Source organism: Apus apus, chromosome 8 (assembly GCF_020740795.1).
Source record: "Apus apus isolate bApuApu2 chromosome 8, bApuApu2.pri.cur, whole genome shotgun sequence".
Lineage (NCBI taxonomy): Eukaryota > Metazoa > Chordata > Aves > Apodiformes > Apodidae > Apus > Apus apus.
In genome coordinates, this window is record NC_067289.1 from 18,959,898 (window position 1) to 18,976,896 (window position 16,999).

A 16,999-nucleotide genomic window follows, 5' to 3' on the forward strand; every position below is an offset into this window, starting at 1 on the left:
CAAAATCAGAAAAGAGCAAAAATTTGAAGACTATAATAAAATTTTGATTTGTCCTTTAAATACTATAATAAAATTTTGCTTTGTCCAGTTCCACAGTCAAGGATTGTGGCTGCTCCCATTTAACTAAAAATCAATATAAAAATACCCCTTTTACAAAGATAGTGTTGGTTTCAGAAATCAGTGAACAAACGGAATTTTCAAGAGCTTCTGAAATCTTTAAAAGCCAGTGAAATCCAGATCATCAAGATGTGGTTTCATAGTTAAACACTTTTTAAAACCTAAAAGCACGCATGCATACTCTCAAAGTCAAACAGCACACAGAGATCCATGCCACACTCCATTTACACAAAAGCCTGGTTAAAAAAGAAGCAAGTCACCATCTGCTGAACCATCTGCTTCATCCAAGTTCTGTTCTTCATTTACTGTCACTGGGATAGGAGCTTCCATAGGAAAAAATGTTCAGCATCATCAGAATCCACAAATAAATATTTAATACCTTCTAATACCACCCTCAGCTTGGTCTCATTGTGGTTTCAGGACAAAATTTTAGCTGAGGACACAGATTTAATTTAGCTGGCTATATACTTGAGGATTAAGGACATGTTTTTAAACAGCACCTCGAGTGCTAGAGAGTGGATTTGAGGGGTTCTGCTACTTCTTCTTCAGTGCTTGCCCTGGGATGAGTAGATCACAACCTTGGCAGAGAGGAGCCCTTATGTGTAAAGACCATACTGTTTGAGCCTGTGGATTGTGGCCATTTGCAAAAGTGCTGAGTTTTGCCTCTTGATCCTGGTGCAGTTTGGATTTAAAAAGGAAAAGAAGTGAGACTTGCAAGCCATATATTTCTTTCCATATAAACTGGCAACTGCAGAATATTTTGATACATAGTAACTGTTTTAATCTAAGCTTACTTTAATGTTTAGCCTACTGAAGTATGTGGGCACTCAGAAAGAAATTACTTTCCTGTTTCTCTCCTAAAACATGCCTTCTGTGGAAGAGCTGCCTCTCTGAATGTGATGTGAGCACAGAGGGGTAGAAGCTTCTTGTGCTGGTTAGGTATTTCTTCAGTGGTTCATTCTTGTCTGTGTCTTAGAAGCCTGCTCAGGCAGGGAGAAAACCAGACTTTATACATTTATGTATTGAGAACACCTGCACATCTAGGGGATAGCTGCATGCTGTGCAAACAGCAGAAAGTGGAGCAGAGAGCTATTCCAGTACCTTTGTCTGTAAACAATTTGGTAAACCGTTAATCCAATGCAGGCCTGTTTGATGCTGACCAAGATGGGGCTTTCCCTAACTCCCAAATGCAGATGTTACTAGAATGGTCAGAATTTACTGGAGATGGGAACAGGAATTATAAAGGGCATGTGAGCATGGTGGCAGAGAGCTGTAGGTTTGTTAGTGTCTCTGAAGCAGTCACCACTTCTAGCTCTGTGCTTCACCCTCTGTTGAACTTGACTACAGCAAAGTAGCAAAATGGATCAGATGAGTTTATCTGCTCCAATGCAAAGTGCATGAGTTAGTTTAAAATTCCCAGTCCAAACCTGTGACACCCCCTGTTACTTGAGCTGTCACAGGGCACAGCAAAGCATCTTCCTGCTGCTGATAGGGTGTTCTGTACAGCCTTCTTTTTCCTGTCCAAGTCATGTTTTCTTCAATTACAACTTTTTCTGTTTACCTTAACTTAAATGTACCTTGACTTCAAACACTGAAGAGAAAAAAAATGTATGTCTAAAAAACCTAAACACAGCAATGTCCCTTTTCTCCCCTTCCAACTCTTATTCTTCCTTCTGACCCTTCATTTTCTGAATCCATTTCAGTGGATTCTCCCACCAGGGATTAACTGTAACAGCCTGTCAGCCCAGTTTTTCCACATAAAGTACTGGATTTGCTATGGGATTGAAAATGACACTTGAACAAAGCACCTTGGGTGCTTTCACCAGGTTCCTATAGCAACTCCACACTCCATGCTGCACTCAAGCAGGTACACCTTAAGGTAAAGTGGCCTTAAATCTTCTGCACTGTGACTTCTGTTTTCAGCTAGAGATTGGCTTGGTTTCATGGCACAAAGCCATCTAATAGAGGTTGCTCTGGTACATCATGGGCTGGCACAGCCCCAAAGGGATATTCTTGCAGAAAGGGATATGTTGTGGCTGAGAGGCATTTCCCTGATCATGTTTCAAGGACAGGAGCTTGAAGGCAGCAAATAATGTGCTGCTACTTTGTCACTCCCCCACCTCAAAGTGCCACTTCCTAAGAAGAAATTCCCAGACACACCAGTATTTTGGCAAGTTTAGTCTCTAGGATGGCAGAATGGAACTAGAAAGGGTCTAACTGGGCTTTGTTTTCCATAATTCTGTAAGCTGCTCTCCAGAGCTCAAAAATGCAGAGAGAATGTGATCAGAAGCCTTCCACAGTCACATTACATAAATATAAAGCATAACACAATGTGTAAAGCATAAACGATCAGATTTTAAGTTCATATTAATAATCTGTTCTTCAGTACAAAGGGGACTATTTGTATAACTCCATTAGCCATTGTTTATATAAATATTGTAAAAATATATAATAAACTCCTAGTCTTGAGGAATGATGAACTGTGACAGTGATTATTGCTGAGCAATTCTCAAGGTACCTTTTTACTAGAAAGACAATCAAGATCTAAAATGAACAAAATTTGGTATTTAGAGGGGGGCCCCAGAGCAGGATTCTCATTTGAAACAAGAGGGGTGAATGCAGCTATTAGCCAAAACATGCTCACTTTCCCCAGCATAACGATTTAGTGCTTCTCTTACAATTTCCACAGGCTTGAAAGCAAGGCTGAGAAAAATGACATAGAGTGGTGCACTGGTGTGGGAAAAATACAGCTCTGCTTTGAGCACAGGAACCTGCAGAGGTCATCATAAGTGGATAATGGGCAGGATTAACACAAAAACTCACTGCCCCACTGATACAGTTCAAAGCTGCAGTCTGTTCCTCTCTTGAAGAGGGAAGTCATCCAGGACAATGTGCCTGAGCTGGAGAAGGTACATTCAGAAAGATATGGGGCCTACTCTGACTGTCCTTAGGAGCGAAATACTGCAGCAGCAAAAATGTGGAAACTTACTGCTTGCTCCTCCGAGTGGCACATTTGAGATCCTTTTGTGTTGAAACACGAATTTGACTGGAAATGGGATATTTATCTTTCCACACTAAAACAATGAGCGTAATTTTTTTGCTTTACAGTACATAGGCTTGCCTGATTCAGACCCATTTTAGTGAGAAAGAGGTAGGACTCTGTCATAATAAGGAATACTCAAGCCATAAAAATCCCCAGCAAAATAAGCGAGCATGGTCTATATTTCCTGATCTTTTTGACAACTGTGCCTCTCAGTCTTGGCTTCTTGGGAATGCAAATTACACTGCCTGGCCAGGAGGGCTGCACATATTCTAGTTTCTGTACTTCATATATATGGAGGATAAGGATAATATGGATATTTGAAGACAGCATTTTAAGGGAGAAACTCGTCTCTTGTGAGAGCTATGCATTTGGCAACATTTTCAGAAGAGCATGACTCTGTAACTCTGTTTCATCCTCCCTTGTGCATATTTCCAAAGTCACGGCACTTTACAGCCCCCTGGGTATTCAGCCTTTTCACAAGTTCATCATTGTTTGCTTGATACATCACTAAGTACACTCAAGCACCCCCATATTCAAAAGCCACCAAAACAAATTAGTATCATTCTACTCTAAAATTAGATATTTAAGAATGTGCACACCAATGCTTTGTTGCTGCTGGTTTTGCAGATTACAGCTCATTTCTGCTAGTCACAAAACCAAAACCTTACTGAAGAGCTGCAGCTGAACGGCAGGGACCAGACTGCTGTTGCAGTTTTTGCTTTTCCACCAGTTACTTCCTAAATTCAAGCCATTAGTTTTGCATTGGCAATAAAGAAATCTCAAAGGTATCAAAAGTAGCTCTGTAGCTCAGTAGCCTGTAGAATTGCTGTTATCTACAGTATTGATGAAATCTGAGTCAGGTTCATTGGCAACCCCTAAACACTGCAGTGTAGCTACATTTGGCTAGCATGAAGGGAAGAAAAAGTACATCTAGATTAAGTCCAAATTGTGTTCCTACTGAAAAGTAAGGAGAGATTAAACCTGTATCTCCAAAGCTTCATCACTTTGTTAGGAATGTAAAAAAATAGTTTCTTGTCTTTTAACTAATCCCATTTCAGAGAACATTTCCTCATGAGGAGTCTTAATTTTGAAAAGCAAGGTCCATTGTGAAGATTAAAAGAAACATTTTAAGTAAGTCATTAGGAAATAATTTCTGCTTCCCTGTGACACTTATTCAACTGCTACATTCATTAATTTTTGAAAATTCTGCTTATAAAGATGATAAGTCTTGGTGAAATTAAGGCTAAACAACTTTATAGTGTGCTGCACTCCACTATTAATCATGCCACCTACATGGCCAACCTCGTTTTCCATCAGCAAAAGTGATACTGCTTCCTATATGATGAAATGATGTCACAAACCAACATCCTATGCCACCAGTCCTGCCATAATTTGAACCAGGAGGATCCTTATGTAAAAAGGCAGCTTCTTTTACTCTTCAAATATAACCTAGCAAAGGGCTTGAACTGGATGACTCAGTAAGTTCGTGGAATCTCTAACTGCTGTGACTCTTTTAGCAGTCACCTTACAACACAAATATAAATGCAGCCTGCAGAAAGATTTCAAATTTGCAGTGGAAAATGATGTAAACTTGTAATTTTTAAAATTTGAAAATTAAAATATAATGCATTGATTTTGCCAGATTTTCTCAAGAAGCAAACACTTAAGGAACATAGCACTTAAGGAATGGATTTTAAGTTTTGTGCTCTCTATGGAAAGCACACAAATAGCCCTATCTGGCAACCTGCCTTCTGCACTGAAAAATCAGGGCCAGCTCAGGATTAGAGGTACATATGATAAAAAAAAAAATGTTAATTTTGTTGTTGTTGTTGAAAAGTATCTGCTTATTAAAAGAGATGGAGAGTTCCTGGAAGCTCCTGGACATCCCAAAACTTTTCTGGATGCTTTCTTGCAAAGCTGTGGCTTCCCAGAGGGCTGGTGTGAAGGCTGTGACTTCAGGCTGCCTTGCATGACCTGGGTGCCAGGCAAGTTCCAGTGTTTTGCTTTAGTCCCTTGGTTCTGGAGTTCTAATTCCGAAGCTTAAGCTTATGATGCTGCTGTTGTGAGATTTCCAGTTTCCATCCATTATTTCCTAGATGACAGCTGCTTGTTACAGATTTCTACAGGTTTCTACAGAATGCAGCTGAACAGGACCTGGAGCTAAGGTAGATCTGCAGATACTACTGAAATAAAAGACTACAGTTACTTCCCTTATCAGTGAAAGACACAGAGCATGGGGGAGATCCAGCAGCACATAACACTGCACAGTAGATAAAGGAACAGTTGATCTAAGTGAAATTGCCAAGAGAATTTATGAAACAATTCTGTTGCACAAGGGATCAGCCTTGTCTATCCTTGCAAGAAATTTTAGGGAATCCTAACTGACTTACAATTAAACTGTGCTACAGTGTAAGCTAGGCATACTAACTTTGCTAAAATATCAGAATTCTATACCTGTATCTGTACAGAAAGTTTCTTTGTGTTTTGGTGATGATGAACCATCCAGATCTAGTCTGAGGAAGAAAAAGTCTTCCTGCATTGACTCAGGATGTATCTTTTTACTCCAAAGCTGCAATTGAGTATGGCCCCAGAATTACTGGTCTCTAAAAGCTGTAATGTCATTAGGAATTGAATGAGCATTTTTGCCTGCTGCTGTCCTGCCTCCTTTGCATTGCCATCCACTGTATGACAGTGGTGCTTAAAGAAATCCTTGTAGAGGTCACTGATAAAGTATTTTAGTAATGTCAAATGTCAGGCTTGTAAAACACTCAAGCTCTGTACTTACCATTGATTACACAATTGCTAACAAGAGCGAATATTATGGATGTGAAGTTTATAAGTCTCAGGGCAGGCTCTCATAAAACAAGTTTTCTTGGGGTTCTCAATCCAAATACTAGCCATGCATGCCACTCTCAGTTTGAGAAGTCTGGGATTTCACTGATGACAGAGGCATGATTCAGACTGCTTATTTTAAACCTTTCTGAGTTTTGACAGTACAGTAAATCCCAAGTGTTAGAGAAACTGCCTTTCTCAACCCTGACTTATTGCTTCTGCTATCTACTTCAGATCAGGGTTTTAGAGCACAAAGAAAAATTCACAGAAAGCCAGAGAAAAAGTTTTTACCTCGATAGTTTAAGTAGACAAAACTAAAATGAGATAAAATCAGGTGTAGATACCCAGAAATTTGGAAAAACTTGCCCAGGACTATAAAGCAAGAGTGGTAAAGCAGGAAATAGAGCCAGAGAGCAGCCACATTATGCTTAAATAATAAATTTATCACTTTCTTATTATGAAATGACTGGTATTCCCTGTTTCACAGACACCAGCTAGAGACTAGTGTCTTTACTGGAGTCTCCCAATACAGTGAGGAGTATTTCTTAATACCTGTCTCTAACTGGCAAGAGGGTTTTTAGTGCCCTAATAATTAAATGTACTGAGTAGTTGTATATAAATGAGACAAAACAGAAAGAAAAAGCAAGGGACAGCACAAATCTGTTTGGCAGAGTGACAGTGTATTACAAAGACTGTATATGAACTACCTGCATAGAAAAATAATAAGCATCTTACTTCAGCTCCTGCATGCTGCTGAACTGCCGTGATGGAAAGGCTTTATCTTTTATATCTTTCAATTCCAGTAATGCTGATTTCCTTCTGGCTTCCTTCCTCCCTGGTAGTTCTTTCTGTTAATAGCTTTTAAATGTTCCTTTCCTGCAGTGACTTTATCTTTTCATGAATTTTACTGTAGTATTTACATCATATGTGATTCTAGCAGAGCTTACAAGTGAAGCCTGCAATTCAAATGCTGAACTCTCCTTACACTGTTGTCTCTTAATTGTACTCCAGCAGCAAAAGGGCCATAAAGAAGGGGAGATTAAGTTGCTGAAATGTCAGCACAGTGACTCCTCTTTTCTGTGCAGAGAATTGAAGAGACTGCTCACAGCAACATAGGCAATGGCCAGACTCCTCCATGCTGCATGTTTCCTCCATCTCCTGAGACCCACAAAGGTCCAGGGGTAAAGAACTAAATTGCTGCACTTCCAAATCAGATCAATACATGCCAGAGACCAAGCAGATTCCCTGCTCTCTTCAGAGCAAGGGCATATAAAGGATGCCTGGAGACCAGGCTTTCTTTCTGCCCTTTGATTACGTAAGTGGTGAGATCAGTTTTGTAACTGTAATTTCACTGACTTCTAGGGACTCATTTCTCCTTTCAAATGAAAATTGAATCTAAGAACTCAGATTTGATAGAAAAGTGTCCTAAAATATTCCAGTAGGCCAACCCTGCAGTTCCTGGCATTGCTTCTGATGGAAATTTGCATGTGTACACAAAAGCAGGTTTAGAAATTATTAGTTAGATTTTAGCCTAAAACATCTTATTTAATGTTACACATTCCCCTGAATTTTGTTTATTTGCAAAAGCAAAATTCAATGATTTCCTGTTAACATATTATTCAAAACATAAAAATCAATCAAAATAATTTTCTACAATTCACTCATAGCCAAATGCTGACACACCTTAAACTGGCTCACTACCTCCCTCAAAAGCAAGAGGGAAATCCAAGCTAAAGATTAATATGGATTTAGCCACTTTAAGAAAAAAAAGCTTTGAGTGTTTTTCCTCCCACACTGCAAAGTAACTGAAGAACAATGAATAATTAAAAAGATTGGTCAGCTTTTAAATAAGCTTTGCTTCTACTTGCTCTAGATTAAATAAAGCTATTGCAATAATTTAAATAAAATCAATTCTATTTTTAGAGGATATAGTCCAACTGAATGTAGCTGGAAATTAAGGAAATGGCATTTCTAGCCCTTGCTCTTTCTCATATTTTCCTGAAGGCAAAGAATACACTATTTCTTACTGCCTAGGCCCTGCAGACCTTGCTAGCATGCAAAAAGTATCTGTGGTTTGGAAAACCCTGTCACTACAGCTATAGAGGAAACCTGCTGCCTGGATAAACTACAGGGAATATCAGAGTCAACACAGGCTTCCACTGTGGTGGAGACAACTCTGCATTTCCTAAGGATTCTTGTAATTTTTTTAGAATGTGACACTACCTGGAGTTTGTAGGTTGTGTTTTCCCCTTCTTCATGGATGAAGAGTATCCTCTCTAATTCACCTCTTCACTGACAGACAAGAGATCTGCCTACTCCAGTCACAGCAGAATTTAGGCCTGTGAAGTAGGTATCATGTGATAAAGACTGAGCCAGGACTCAGATTTCAGGTTAAGACTTGTTATCATTCTAAGAGAACATGCTTTGTTCCTCTTTTTGTTAGGGAGATACATTTTTAAAAGCACTGAACTCTTCACCAATCCTACATTCAGAAGCCAATGAGAGCCTATTATTATGTAGGAATTAAAATTCAGTAAGGAAATAATTTTCCCTTTCATGACCTGACTAGTTATTTTAAGTAGCAAGTAACTTATTTCAATAATCAAGAGAAATTAAATGGTTAGAACTGGCTAATTTTCAAAGGCATTTGCTAGCAACATGAGTTAATCACTTCTGTGTCTTTATAAATCTGCCCCGCAGTGTACTTCCTACTAATAAATTAACTAAAATAATATTAATCTGTGTTGGAAATGGGGAGCAGTGCTATGTTTCCTCTATCAGCTGGTCCCAGGTGGGGAAACAGTATCCAACAGAGACTTGTTTATACAGAGGAAAGCTGCTTCTGCTCCCAGCTGCTGTTCAGCTCAGCTGTAGACCCATCCTTAGCTCAGAGCTGTTTGACTGTTTTCCTCTCTACTTCAAGCACTCATTAATTTCCACTGTTTTTCCCTCTCAGGCTGTTTGGGAGAAAATTTTATTCATACATCCTTTATTTAAAGCCCTATGTGCCCTACAGTGCATTTACCACAGCAAACTCAACTCTGCTACCTCTGACATATGTACCAGGCATTTCCATCTTTCCTGATCTTTTGAAAGATGAAGTACCACTGAACAGTGACAGAGCTTCATATGCCTGATAAACTCCTTTAATATTTCAGATTTTTCCAGATCATTAACTTTTTTGCTTATTTACTTAAAAACACCCAAAGAAATTCCCTAGCATGAAGAAATTCAAATTCATTCCCAAAGCAGCTTCACATGAGCAGAGGCACCACTAGAGGATCAGCTGTTCTGTAGCTAATATTCAGCCCTGCAGAGCATCATTAAAAAGTCATAAATATTCCATGCTCTTTTTTTTTTTTTACTCAGACTACTGATATTTTACATCAGAGCAGGTTCTTATACACTGAGATGATATATTAGATAAATGTGGATATATTTAAAATTAATTAGTCTTTATGTTTTCCACTGTCTGCCTCACTATGAGTCTTCCTGCTCCAGCACTATGATTTGCATCTACATACCCAAGCTAGAAGGTATATTAGCCTTGGCTGAGGCTTTTTTGGTAACCCTGTAGAACTTGAAGTCTGAAACTATCATTTCACGTTGATGACCAGAATTGCTTCAGGCTGCTTGAGCAGGATTTACCCCATCTTTAAACCCCATCTACACCTGCTTGTGCCATCACAGGTATTTTTGCTGTTGTACAACAATCCACAGGGAACGTGTGTGGGGAGGTGATTTTTCATTTCCCTGACGTGTTTCACCACGGAGCCAAACACAGAGACTGATGCTGGTGTGGGTACAAACTGCCAAGGACAAGCCATATCCGCCAAAGAAGTGCATGTGGGAGGACAGACAGTTTCTGATATTGTGAACTTTCCTACCTTTTAAATTTTTATCTTGGTTGTTATAGCTAAACGTGTTTTTATAGTTTCCCAGAGAGCCCTGACAGGTTTTTGATTCTGGCTAAAAAAATAGTGCTTTTCCCTCCGAATTATATTTACCCGGATCCCTACTTGTTATAAATCCTTGTCACTCACTGCATATCAATGAAGCAATAACAATATACAACAAAGTAACAGGAGTCAAAGGCAGGGAGAGATTTAAGCAAGAGCTTATCTTTAGGGGCATGCTTAGTCAGGAAAGGTAGCAGGACTGAAGAACATGTGTAGGTGTTTTGCTGAAGCAAGGCTCAATGGAAAGTCAGAGCTGAGCTTCCTCTGTCAAAACTATCTGAAGTAAGTTATACAGATTAAAATGCAGTACAAGAGCTTAGGCAGAACCTGTAAAAAAATCAAGCAGCTAAATACCATGTTATGGGTTGTCATCTTTTTTGCAGTGTGGAATTAGCTTAACCAATTTCTGTTCTTTTGGCAGAATACTGACTGAACAATCCCATTAGAGAAACAGAAATTGAATGGGCAGCCAATCGTAAAAATAATTGCACAACCTTTATCCTTTCCAGCTGATTTTTGAGAATCTGAGGAGCCCTCCTTATGCTAAGCATGAATTGATTTCTCTAAAATTGAATTAATTCAATTTGGGAACAGTCATGTTTGAAGGCAAAATGCGGCTTGACCAAAATGTATTGTTTTTATCTCTGATTTCTGTGTTAGTGCAATCAAAAAATGAAATACCTGTATTTTGAGGATGATTATGTCTACACATGAGTGCTGCTTTTTTATATCACCAGCAGCAGGAGCAGACTTCAAAGACCTTTAGACTAGCAGCTTTAATATGAAAGCAAGATGCAGAAGTCCCAGAGCTCTATTTTCTCCTTAGATACAGGGTAAGATGCATAACCTTTCTATATTTGATTTTAACATCACAAGAAGAAATACACTTAAAAGCCCAGCTGACAGCCATACTCTCATATACATTATTAGTTTAGAAGTTCAAGAAATAATTTTACTAAGACCAAAAGCTGTAATTTGAAAGGCTCCAAAATAGAAACCACATGAATAGTATAGATACCACCTGTATGCTGACCCTGTGCCCCAGAAATTGTCACAAGATTATCAAGGTCTTTTGTAAGGTGTCCCACTAAAGAAAACAGCAGTAAAAGAGTTAAAAAGGAATTGTGTTCCAGAATCTCATATGAACTTACAAAACCATAGATGTGTTTATGCTTTGATATTAGCTAAGATTGCTAATTTCTGCAAGATAACAGTGGTGTGATTCTAAAGCCACTGCTCAGGCAACTTTTATCGTGAAACCAGTAGACCCCAGTTTGTAGAAGGGTTGAGAACTTGGTGTTTCTACCAACTTGCCCTGGAAAACTGAGGATGCTTAGCAACTTGGAATTCATGTCTGAGTCTGGCCAGAGAAAGACTGCAGAATTTCACCATAAATTAACATGTAGTTGTAACATGTCATGTATTTTTAAATCAGACAAACAGTAATATGAAAAGAACCTGATTTCTTCTGTCTTTTTACCTGTTACCCATGATCATTTCCACTGATTTGCAGTACAACAACAGTCAGAATCCCAATGTTGAAGTTCCACTGCCTCACAGTTTGTTCACACACACTGATTTCTGTCAATCCTGCATGTTCAGTGGTTGTTCACATGCACAGCAATGCAACAGCAATAAATAATTATTAAAATCAATAGAACATAAACACACATTTTTAATACTTTACTGACAGGGGTGAATTAAGAACCTAGACAAATATGTTGCTAGTTTAGGGTCTTAGTGGATACTATACAAGAACCCTTAGTACTTGTCTCAGTTGTTCAGCATTATTTACAGTAGATTTTAGAATCAGCAGACTCCTTAAGATACAAGAATAGTTCTCTTTTCAAGTCCAGTTAAAATATATATGCATACTTCAAGCTCTTCCTATCTTCTGCTAGCTCTTAGTATTTTTTAATGAACTCTTCACTAATTGGGAAAGGTCCTTTCAAATGTGTGACATGTTTTTGGATTGCTCAACAGATTAATTAGCATTATGTCATTTTATCTCTGAATCAAGCACTTTTCTGCTTTTGCTGTCTTCCAGCTTTTAATGAGTTAGTGTTTACTCATGTCTCCAGGCCTTTATTTGGAAGTTTGTTCTTTAATCTGGAAGTTTGAATTGATGGTCCCCAGACTCTAAAAAAAACCATTGTCTGTGAACTCAGAGGAGTGAATGGGAGAGAGGGAAGGATGGTGGGCCTAGAAAGGTAGTAAAAATGCACAGAAAGGAATCTAGTCACTGAACAGCAATCCCATCACTAAGCTGAACTGCAGACTGTTGTAGAAGGTGACTTTCACACCTCCTGTTCAAGACTGCAGTAGGTATCTCACACTCCAGGATAGAAATCCTGCCCTTCCCAGCATCATTGACACACCCTAGCCAAAACCACTGAGCCTCAGGCACTATGTGGTCCGGGAAGGAGAGTTTGAATCAGCTTTTAAGAATACACCTAAGTAACTGAGAAAGGAAATCTGCAGTGCAGAGCCAATCATACAAAATTCAGGAACAACCACCTATATGTGCAAATTGAGAACTTACTAGATTTCTGTCTTACTATTAGTTAATTGTTACAGAAAAAGCAACCTGTGCCGTGTGAAGGAGGCAGGCTGATATGGGGAAAGATAAATAGATATCTACATAAATAATCTGTAGAATACTCAGTACCTGAAGACAGGTTCAGTGAATACTTCTTTCTTGGCCAAGTATGAATGATCACCAAATGATTCAACTCAGTGACCCTCACTAAGCAGCACATGGTAGTTTTATTTGCAAAACCTGAAAACTATCCTACTCTATTCTCAGTTCACTGGGTCTCGTGTTCCTTTTTTTTCTTTAGAGAGCATAGAGAACATTATGCTTTTGTCTGAAAAGGCTATAAAGTGAAACTGAAAAGAAAACAGTAGTGAACGAGAAGCAGTGTTTTTCAGGAAACAATTCTTCCACCACGTTTTTGGGTTTTGATTTTAGTCATAGTCTCTGTCTCAGTTGATAATAATACTAAAAGCTGGATGGCACGCACACACTGCATCTCAAGTCAGACATACTGAAGATAATTCAAGGAGCAGAGGCTCTATTTTGAGCTCTGAACAGCCACATCTGTCTCAGTCCTTTGGGCTTTTTCCTTCTCACTCAGTATTTATTTCCTCTTTTTGTATCCATCAGTTTGCATGAGCACAGAAACCCTTCTCTTCCACAAAACTGCTCAGACAGCTGCCTGGCTAGAGATGAGAGAAACCTGCATTACAGCAACTGGAGCAATGTCAGAGCTCACACTGAGAGAAAAACGTGCTACCTGAGTGTAGTCGTGGCCGCTGGCCTGGGCCAGCCTTGGCCAAAGTACTGTGGCCTAGTTGAATCTCAAGTGTCTTTGTCCAAATCAAGCTGGCCAAAATCTTACCTCACCACACACTTCAGCAGCTGAATTAATCTGTTGAAACAGGGAATTTTACCATCCACTTCAGTTCAAAGACTGCAGCCACACCGCCTCAAGGGGCAAGCAGAGCTCATGCCAATCTGCCTGACTTGTTCAAGGCAGATGTTTTAAAAGGTAAAATTGTGATGACCAACAAATTACTTGCCATCTTTCATTGCCCATCACCTACTTTCTACCTTTTTCTATTGTTCACATCTGGCTGAAGCTCCATCTACAAAGAAGGTTTGAAAATCTACTTAGAAAAATATCTGTCCTCTCCCAGCACCATGCACGCTGCTGCCAGTTTTTATGATTGGACTGAACAACAAACCAAGTGCAAAAAAATGGAGGCCAAACACTCAAAGGTGTTATTTTTACATCTCATAATTTTTACACCATTGCCAGGGTTCCCAAATGGCTGGCAGATATTTTTAACATCTGATATTGGCAACATTTCATATTGCTATAGCTGAGCTCACAGAAGCCTGATCCTTCTAAATCTAAAGGAAGCTGATTTTAAAGCATATCCAGTAAAGCATTCACCTAGAGACCAACTGCCATCACTTCAGTGTTCACAATCAGGCCAGAACTCAACATTTTATTTTAATTGGCTTTGAAAGTGAGAGCAACTTAAGAAGACTTAATAATTTTCAGAATGAAATTCAGAGGGAGAACAGCCGGAGGAAAATGTGACAATAGATGAATTACTAGTTTGAATATTTCTTCTTGTGGCAAAGGAATGTTAAGCAAGAGAATGGATCATTTAGACATATTACAAAGTATTAAAAAGGGCCATTAAAGATTAATAACTGCAATAGTCCTTATCACAGATTCTAGACTTCTCTATTCAAACAGGAAGAACTTTAAGAGCTCCCAGCACAAGAAATTTGTCCAATTCTTATAGGCTAATGTCTTTCCACATACAGCAAGATACTTGATTTTAAGATGCTGTATTACTTAGCACTTAAAATCTTGGCTGTATATTCATACTAATTACTTTGAAAACCAGCTTTTGACTGTGTTGCAAACAAGATAGCTGACATGTTAGAATAACTCTGTAATATTCCACTACTGCTTTTTTGTGCTAAAAGAGAAGTCAGTCATGGCACGCTGCAATATTCCCACTATTTTTAAAATGAGCAAAAATACATTTCTGCAGTTTTTATAACAGACTGAAAGATTCTTTCCAGCTCTGCTCAGTATGATTTTGGATAGTTCCCCTGGCTCTGAACAGAAGCTTTCATAAGAAAACAACGGATAATTCACAGCAAAAGACTTATTTTGGCCAACTATTCCTTGGTTTGCACAATGCATGGGGCAAAATGCAGGTTTTACACATCGCAATGTCGTAATGTCGTGTAATAAAAACTCAAATTCTGGTTAGTGTCAAAAAGCTGTAGAGCTGAAACCAGCAGAAAAAGATTGAAACTAGGCATCCTGTTCTAAGTTTTCACAACTGCTTCACACAGATGGTATTTGTGGATTAAGTGTACAAGGCAGGCTGCTTGTCCCCCTGGCTTTGGACACTTTGCACTGCTCAGGGCATGTAAAGCTGTCCTGTGGTCAGGTTTGTCATCTGCAGCAGAGTCATTTAGTCAGTGGAGTGAGCCCAGAGCAACTCCACAACCAAGACAAATTTTTGCAGCTGGTCAAAGGTCATAGCCAAAATGAAGAGGGGGAATGGGTGAAATGACCATTGCTTTTATGTCTTTGTGCTTCATGTCTCTCAGTTGCTGTATCAGCATCCTACAGTCCCTTACACTTTAAAAAAATGAACACAGCCATGGTACTTCCATAATTTGTTTACAAACTCAGACCCCTGTGGATAAGAATACAAGTGACTATTTCATAAATTTGCATATACTTTTTCCATTAATGATAATGACTTTTCTAGAAATGGATTAATGGACAGAGTCTACAATTAAAATAGAACTGTACAAATTATTTGCTGTGGTTTAAATGATGCATTATACTCCTTTATAATTGCCAGTCATTGTAGAAGAGACACTGTTAGTTTCTTGAATATTCCCCAAACAATTTTCACAAATAATCCTTGATTTGCAATTACACTTTCTTGGGAGATGTTCAATATTCAAAGTCTGATGTGAATTGTTTGAAAAGCTCCAGTTATCAAAATAGATCTTTATATTCTAATTAATGAAATTTTAAAGTATGGGCTTGGTGCCATATTTTATCAGTTTAAAACTTACATTCTGCAGAATATCTGTAAATTTGAGCATAAAAAATTGTAAGCATTGTTGTAAAAAGTAGATTAACAATTCAAGTTGGTATTTATGGTTGCAGTTTCACAATTTTCATTTAATTTAGGATGAATTTTACTAATGTGGCACAAATATGAGAGTTGTAAGCTATTTTGTTATGCAGAACCTAGAATACTATCAATGTAGTTACTGATTGTACAACGATGCTCATGGGTTCTCAGAAAGCACAGGCTTTAAGAGGAGGAGGTACAAGAGGACATACAGGCAATATAACCAGACAAAAGTCAGTGTTTGCAGTGCTGGGAGGAACAGGAAGATTGCCCTGTCCTTGGAGGAAATTATCTTTTTATATAGACACTGCCAGACTTGAATTTTATCGTGCCTCAGAAATTATTCCAAAGCACACCAGTGGTTTGCCTGAAAGGGCATCACATGGCATTTGCAGTATGTCCCTAGGGCAGAGCACAGCAGGGCCTCACCTCACAGGCCTATTTGAAGAGTCAACAATTCATTGATTGCTCAGTGCTGTGAAGACAGAAGTGTTATGTTAGTGCTTAATGTTTCTCACAATTTTCTAAATGATTATTTGTGCCACCTCCACTTCTGCAGGGCAGATGAATGCACCTTTTGGAGATGCTCCAGGGCACGGGCTTATTAAGAGTTAGACACTGGATTCAGCTGTCAGGGCACGTGATGTGACTGCCATTTGTGGCTACATTTGAACAGTTTTCCTCTCTCATCCTCTATTTATCCTTGACTGCAACTCGACTGTATCATTGTGTAGGCTTCTTGATTTTATAAAAAGATATAATTTATTTGTGCTTATATAAACCAAAACCAATAGGCACAGAGAGAGTATGCATCTGGCTGTGAAGTCCTTTCACAGATAAGTCGCTTCTGAAGTCAATGAGCCAGGCCGGAGCTCTTAATAATGCCCAGAAAAGTCCCGATGTGCCCCTAGTGGATGTCTATGGAAGAACAAGGCTCAGTAAATGAACCATAATGAACCCAGAGAGAAGGATGTATCCAAACCAAGTCCCATGAGAAGAACCTGTCCTTCTCCTGGATGCATCTTCCCAATCCAACACCCACTTCAAGAGCACAACTATGTCTGCCGTTGACATAAAAAGGTTTTATCACTGAATGATAAAAGGTAAAGCTATTCCTGCCACCCCTCCACTCAGATTTTCTGCCATGGCTGTGATAAGTAGCATCCCAGGAGTGTGTCTGGCTTGGGGACATGCTACCCAGAATACCTGGAAAGAAAGGATAACCTAGATGTGCATTCTCTCTTCAAGGTACCCTTGGCTTTACTAAAACAGTGTCACCTTTCCTGTTTATGCTCCCAAAGTTCCTCACTTGACTTCTGTCTAGTCTTAAATATTCAAATATTCTGAGACATATAAAATG